Consider the following 7,974-nt stretch of genomic DNA (forward strand, 5'->3'; position numbering starts at 1 on the left):
TTAAATTTGCTATGAACCTAAAAATTCTCTAAATATAAACTATTTTGATAAAGGGTGGGGGGGGTGTCTAATTTATCTACCTCACTTTCTTCTTAACAAATGAGAAAATAGTATTTTTAAAATTGCCCTCACTGGCTGTGAATTAAATTTCCTGCCAGGATACAGAATGTGCAATTATTACAGAATATATAGAAAATAATAGTAATCTTATCAAATGCTTAAAGAATTAACAGCTTTAACTGTTAACATGATGAAGCTAAATGCAATAGAGTATGGTATCCTAAGATTTCTTTTGACATTTATGTTCATACTCTTCGTATCTTAAGGGTGATATACAAAGTGACTGAAAGTTTGAAGTAGGTCATGGGTTGACTGACAAACTAAAGTGGGTGCCCCTAGGAAGGAGGAGGAAAAACAGCAGCCAATGAAAAAAGCCACCGCCAAGTAGAGATCCTCTGCTTACCCAAGTCTACCCTCTGGCAGGATCAAGACTCGAGGGAGGTGGAGGAAAAGGATTTCCTCATAGAACGAAAATGAAGAACACCAAGAGTCGAGCAAGTATCAACCTACACAGGAAAAAAAACAATGCAAAGAAAAAAAACGTGCAACGAGCAGATAAAATACCTGTGTCGACCCCGTTTCTTTCAAGAACTTTTTCTCAAAGAATCTTCCCAAAGTGGTAACATTAGCATAAGGTAAAGGGCCAAACACAGTTACGCTATTAATGCAGATTAGAAGGAACACTGAGAAAAGTTCAATTTTCTACGAAAAGTCATCCGATCCAACACTGCCAAGTGGGAACACATAAAAAAGCTCTTCAAACTCAGGCACCCAAACGCTTGGACAGTGCGAATCCAGTAAAGGACCAGCCCCGGGCTAGAAAACTCGAGCGAAGTAGATAAATCCCCTCCCGCAGGAAACCAGCAAGCTGAGCCCAGAACTGAGAGAAAGGAGGAGAGAGCAGGCATCCACGACAGTAAAACAACTCCACTGAGCAACTGCGGGTTTTGAAAGAGGCTGCAGTTTCTGGTGTCACACCGGGAGGCACTCTTCGATCCGGTCTCCACCCCCGCGGATGGTCCACCAGGCGCAGGCTGCAAGCCCCCAGCACCGGCCAGTCCGACCCTCAGCGAGCCCCGCGGACCGGCCAGTCCCGACGGGCCACGAACCCCTCAGGCGGGCCAGTCTCGGAGAGGCGGCTAACCCTCCGGGCGGGCAGCAAGCCCCCGGAGCGAGCATCCCGGACCGCGGTTAACCCCCCGGCGGGCCGCGCGTCCGGCGCCGCAGGGCCCGGAGTCAGCCTGCCTGCCCCACCCCCACAGGCCGCGGGTCCTGGGGGTGTAGGGCCGCCCTCCCCGGACCCCGGACCCCGGACCCGCGCCCACCGCACGGCACTGCTCATGCTCGGGAACCCCGCGAAGCACCTGCTTGCCCCTCTCTTCTTCGAAAGACCCAGAGGAGCGAGCCAGGGGGCCGCTGGCGAGGCTGACAGAGCCAGAGGCTGGGGTTTCCCTCGGGGAACGCGACCCCGTGGGAGCGACAGAAACCGTGCAGCGGTTTAATGGGCCCAAACCCTCTCAGCTGTGGAGTTTGGGTTACTGCGCGCAGGGCTGGAGTTTCCCCGCGCCACAGGCGCGAGCCCGGGCGGCGCTACGATTTGGGGTGAGGGAGGACTTGGCAGGAGGGGACAGCACCGCACAAAGGAGGAGGGGAGTGAGGGGGAACGAGCGTCCGGTTACCTCAGTCCTCGGCTCGTCCTTCCGCTCGGTTCCTCCCGGCCTCGCCAAGGATGCAGCCGCGCTACCAGGTTCCCGCAGCCCCGAGCGGCGCCGCACCAGCCCCGCGCGAGAACCCGACGGACGCGCGCTCTTTTGCGCGGCCTCGCCGAGCCCAGCCGGTGCCTAGCGTCCTCTCGCCCGCGCCTGCGCACAGCACCCTGGGAAGTGTGGTTTCCAATTACCTCCTCCGGGGGTCCGCCCCCTCCCCACGTGCTCTCGGAGCCCAGCTCCGCTTGGGTAGCGGGAGTTTTCACCCGACTGGGAGCGTTATCCTGCCGGATGCTGACGGGCCAGGGCCTAGCGGACGTCCCGAAAACACATTTTTAGATAGGCCACGGCATAAATATATGTGGAGTTATCCGTTTCTTCACTTCTGTGGCAGTACTATAAGTCCCCACTTGATCCTGGTGAGGGTTCTTAGGGTTTGTCTCTTAAAAAAAAAAGGAAAAAAAGGATTTTACTTTTATTGCTGTCAGTTTCTCCACAGGCTCTACAAGGATATATAAAACAGCTGGTGTTTATAAGCACATAACCACAGTTTATAAGCCCACGGAAGCAGTTGATTGACCTAAGCACTCGCTGCTAAAAACCACTGCAAGTAAAAATGATGTTGAAATAAACTGATTTTTCGATAAAGTCAATGAAATGTAGGAGGAGGGGGATAATGAGAGAGCAAAGAAAAAACTTTGAAGAAGGATATTCCCCGAAATGTGTCTTTTGTTAGAGCAACCTCTAGCTTTCACAACCCTAGGAATCTGTTTCAGAATAAATTCAATCCTAGGTACATTTATAAATATTAACACATAGGTTTGGATTGATTTTGCTAGAAAAGAGGTTTTTTTTTTTTAACATTAGCATTTTATGTAAGAACCCCAAAATGACTTTGAAATTTCATTTCTAGGGTAAAAAAATCACTTTTATTTTTTAAATAGCAGAAATAGAAATAAATCTTAATACTTCAGAATATTTCTCTTCAGAAAATTATATTTTGCAAATTTAATGTAAATACATTTTGAAAAATAGAGCAAGACCAGTTTTAGTGTACACACACACACACACAAATTGTAAAATTTGTCTGGAAGCATGATGTAATACTATATATTTAATAAGACCATGTTCTAATAGAATTTTTTTATAATCTGAACTTCTTTTTAATTGCATGTGCAGTATCTTCTAAAAAATGCTTATAGAACAGAACTGCTCTTTTTTCCTCTGCTAATTGACATATACCAAACTACTTGTAGTTACTAACAACATCAAAGAAATATACACAATATTTCAATATGGTTACCATTTATTTTTTCAAAAATATTTAGTGAGCACCTACTATATGCCAGACACTGAGTTAGGAACTGGGAAATACACAGTGAACAAAACCGAATAGTCCCTGCCCTTGTGGAGACTTAAGATCTAGTGGAGGAGACGGACTAAACAGATAATGAGAAATAAAAAGGTATGCAGAGGGTGGCAAGGGGAGTGGGGAGCATATAAGGTATACCAATATAGAGCTTTTTGTTGGGAGAGGAGAGTCAGGCAAAAATTCTGAAAGTTAAATGAAATTCTCAAACCAAATAACAATAAACTGGGGGGGGCGGGGAAATCCTTCCCTAAAATGTGATATATCCACAACAATGCTCTCAAATAATTATTTTTAAAAATAAAATCTTACAAAACAAGATACATCTTGATGGGATTCAGAACATACTACCCCAAAATATGGCACCTTGTCATACTGAATATCTTAAACTGAAAGAATTTGAGAAAACAGAAGCAGGAGGGTCACTCTTCATTCCCGCCTCACTCTTCTTCCCCAAAACAGGTCATCAAACGCCCATATAAAAAGTACCCTCCCTATACTAGGACTAAAGAAGACATTTATATTGCCAGAGATGGAATTTAGGGCCGAGAAGTCTGTATAAACATACCTAAGATAAGCTAACCCTTATCTTCCTAGTTACTTCTTCACCACTTACTAACCCTAGCCCAAACACCACTGTCTTGTCAATTCTTCACACATTTATTGTTTCTTTGTCTAAAAGGTGTAAAACCTTCTTGCTCAGGTCACTTCTTTGGGTCTTCATTCTCTTGAATGTACATGAAGTCTCCCACATACCCGTAAAAATTCAATAAAATGTGTATGCTTTTATCCTGTTCATCTATCTTTGTTTCGTTTTCAGAGGTAGACAGAGACCCTAGAAGAGTCAAGGAAAACTTCTTCCTCTACTACAACCTCAATGAAAGAAAAGAACACACATTTCTTAAATATGACAAAGATATCTTCTTAGCTTTTATTCATTCTTCCCTAGCTCCATTTGAGAATAAACAGGACTAGCCTTAATAAGTAAGGACCTTTCATTAGAGACTCCTTACCTTCCCTAAAGTTCCATAAATTAAAATTGGTAAAGATCTGGTATCTGTTGGCTCACTGTCTGTTGTACTTTGGTCCAAACAAATTGCAATGTTTTAACCTCAATTGACATTTGCATTTTAAGTCTTTATCTCTAATCCTGGAATAAAAGGCTTTATACAATCTCCAAAAGAATTTCAAATGGGGCCTGCCAAGGGATTTGGAAAGATTAATGAAGGGGACCATTTTATTTTCATTTGCAGCGGAGGCAAAGCTTTCAGTCAGTGGGCAGTCCCCTGGACAGCTGCCTGCCTATGAAAATTTCCTTAGAGAGTCTGAACAAGCAAGACCACCCCTCCTGTCCAGGTCAGAGTCACTGGTTTGCAGTTACCTTTCTTCCCACTCCTCAACTCCCATTTTATCACCCTCCTCCTCAGCCAACTGCCGGCTTCAGCTTCCTTTAACAATCACCTCCTGCCTTCTGCCCCATGATATACTGGATGGCTGCATTTTCTGGCCTCACACTAGTGGCCTGACTTAACCTATTTTAGTTACTTTATGATAGTTCTTCCATCCGTTACCCTTGCCATTAATCTGACACAGGTATCTCTAAGCCTTTGCTGACCATTTTTCACTCTCATCTCTGAAATATTTAAATTTCCCTGATTTCTCTCTGGGCCTTTGTAATTGCTATGCCTTCTCCCTCTTTGCCTGGTTAACTCCTACTCGCCAACCAACATCAACCTAGTTACTGTTTTCATCAGGAAGTCTATCCCGGTTACAGTTCCCCTCCTCTCTATTCTGGGTTAATGCTTCCTGTACATGCTCACATTACAACCTATTTTTGCCCCTCAGGTAGCACGTATCAGTGAGCATTTTAATTAGATATCTATTCTTTCATTTGTCTGAAATCTTCTTAAATAGAAAGTAGGAGCACAGTACTTGATCTGAGGTGGCTGATTAACAAATACTTGGGAAGTAAATGAATGCATATCAACTTTGTGCAATAAAGAAGGACCCAACGAATATTTTCTGTGAAGAAAATATTTTAGGCTTGTGGACCTTCAGGTTTCCATTGCAACTATTCAACTCTGCTTCTTAAAGCACGATGGCTAATTCTCACTGGTGCCTCCAGAGTATCTATGTAACAGGGAATTTGAGTTAAAGATTTGAATGGAAGGAGTGGGGCTGCAGCGTTGGCTAGAGGACAGTACTTGAGGATATGTTTACAGAGCAGGTACACTGTTCTTGTTTAGAGTGATTACTTATCTGGGGTAGTTTGGGGGCAGGTCAATAGATAGAGCTAAAACAGAAGGCATCCTTGGTATAGCCACTGCCAGTTAAGGTTGTGCACTAAATTATTTCTTTGGAAAATTACCCGTGTTGCTGAGTTTTTAAAACGTATCATTTAATTCAGGTTTGCTTTTTTCCCCTCCGCTTTTAACATTTCACTTTGGCTATTCCATCCTGCCCAAGTTAAATCACTTTCCATTTCCCATGAACCTGCCTAGACATGGTTGAACTTTCAAGCTGCCTTTGTGGGAGCTGTGGAATCTTCTCTTGAGCAATACGTGACATAACAGGATGAGAGCATTTTGCCTCTATCCCTCCACACTCGAGAAGTCTCCTGACTTTAATTATTAGTAAAACACATTTAGAGAAACTCTGTTTTCCAACGTTTGAAATGTATACAATACACTTCTGAGCAAAGTTGTATCCATATGTATGGTAGAAAGTGGTACAGTGATACAAATGTAATTGTGTTTCAATTCCAATACTATTCCAAATGTATGATCTCTATGAAGACTACTGTAGATCTATATTACATTAGCTTTCTGATATCATCTTCACATTCTCAAAGAAATTCTATCCCTGAAAGGTTTCTTTTTTCTTTTGAATTTTTTAAAATACAATGCAGAATGGCAGATACTGCTAGTTCCTAAACAGTATCTTCCTGCCTTCTTCATTAATGAAAGAACCCCAGTTTTTTTGAAGGGATGACTAGGTACGCAGCTAACAAATTATTTGTCACGCTCCCTGACAAGAGTTCTATTCATAAGGTGTAAGTACAAGTGTTGCATGGGACTTTAGGGATGGCTGCTTAAAGGGAATTGATTCAGCTGGAAGGTACCTCTCTTATCCTTCTTTCTTCCTGGAAATAATGGCTTGAGTTTTAGCAGCCACCTTGGACTATGAGGTTATTTGAGGGTGGAAGTCATGTACAGGATGATGGAAGAATGACAGAAAGAGCCTAGGTCCCTCATGACCACTGAGCCACGAAAATAGTCCTGCTACAAGCCTTTCAGGGTTAGAAGTTCCAGTTGTGAAAAGGATAATATTTGTATGTGATAAACAAAATGTGGCTGCCTCTAAATTTTAGAACCGGCATAGTGGACTGCCCAGGCTTGCAGGCTTTCTTTCCTTATTAATTAGCAATTTAGGACTGTTCTTTCACTGGGCCAGTGGAGAAGGAGGAACAACAGTCAGGAGACAGGAAGAGATCAGCAGGTGAAAACCATTGATTGAAAGAGATAAACCAGGGTTGAGTAATCAGATAGGGTATGTGAATTTACTCCACTAGGCCTTGACCATTTTGCACAGAAACCTTAAGACAATACTTTGAGTTTATCATGTTGCAACCTTGGGATGATGGTGTAATTCTTTCCCCTAAATGGCTGTAATTCTTTCCCCTAAATGGTTACAGGCTCTCCTGTAACCACAGACTCATGCACTCATAATCCCTACACAGATGGTGCAGAAAGAAGCTCAAATTTTCAGATCCTCTTTGTAAGTGATTCTCTTTGGAAGTTTATAAGCCAACTTTGAAAAAGAGATATTATTATAATTGCATTTCATTTTCAAGGAAGCAGAACCAAAAGAAAAACTTTCAGCCAATTTCTTCAGAGGCAAAACTGGGTTATTAGAATAGAGTAGCCTGTTGTTCAGCCTATATGCGAAGTTTCAGTTGCTACTTTTATCATCAGCTGAGCCTTGAGTCAGAAGCCCGTGCCTACCTGGTTGGAGGTGCCACAAAAAGACTCTTGCTTTATGCTCACAACTGTTGAATAGAAAACAGATGAGGCCAAAGAGGGCTCAGGATAGAAGATATGTGATCACCTTTGCTGCGTGCTGCCTTGATAAGCAGTCATTTACATGTCAGTCAAGGAGTTTTAAACTTCACTCAGGCTACTGTCCTTAAATCTGGACTACCTTTTTTCTTTAGAAAAAATTTAAAAGCAGTGTCCATCTTACCTGCCTCTACTTCTCAATGTGAAGCCTTTCCTCAAGGTCTGCCAAAAGTTTCCCTTCTCTTGGGCTTCCCTGGTGGCACAGTGGTTAAGAATCCGCCTGCCAATGCAGGCGACATGGGTTTGAGCCCTTGTCTGGGAAGCTCCCACATACCGCGGAGCAACTAAGCCCGTGCGCCACAACTACTGAGCCTGCGCTCTAGAGCCCACGAGCCACAACTACTGAGCCCATTCACCTAGAGCCAGTGCTCTGCAACGAAAGAAGCCACCGCAATGAGAAGCCCGCGCAACACAACGAAGAGTAGCCCCCACTCGCCACAACTAGAGAAAGCCCGCACGCAGCAACAAAGACCCAATGCAGCCAAATAAATAAATAAATAAATTTATATAAAAAACAAAAGTTTCCCTCCTCTCTCCTCCCAAGAAGCCCGCTCTCACCCTCTCAGGCAGGCTGCTGGCAGAAAACTCACGGTACATTTAATGAGCCATTTGAGGCAAATTTAATAAAGGTGTGGACAGGTTCTAGGAAAAGCTAAAAGGAGCATGCAGTACTCCTGAGCTAGTAAGAGAGCAGTTACCAGAACTGGAGGGGAGAGAAAGC

General features: G+C 43.7%; 1 protein-coding gene across 12 annotated transcripts in view; it reads right to left on the reverse strand.

Annotated features, from left to right (window-relative positions):
* KLHL8 (kelch like family member 8) overlaps positions 1 to 1,937 on the reverse strand; it is a 53,666-nt gene extending 51,729 nt beyond the window's left edge. For 7 of the 12 annotated variants that reach the window (XM_082463252.1, XM_082463241.1, XM_082463251.1 and 4 more), the window contains exon 1: positions 1,740 to 1,937. The gene's annotated coding sequence lies outside the window, so the exon portion shown is untranslated. Of the gene's footprint in view, positions 1 to 463; positions 567 to 1,739 lie in introns of all 12 variants that reach the window. The other 5 variants (XM_082463250.1, XM_082463247.1, XM_082463245.1 and 2 more) reach the window with 3 other exon arrangements.
* Between the last annotated feature and the right edge of the window lie 6,037 nt (positions 1,938 to 7,974).

The sequence above is a fragment of the Balaenoptera physalus genome (genome assembly GCF_965194825.1).
Source record: "Balaenoptera physalus genome assembly, chromosome: 5".
Classification (NCBI taxonomy): Eukaryota; Metazoa; Chordata; class Mammalia; order Artiodactyla; family Balaenopteridae; genus Balaenoptera; species Balaenoptera physalus.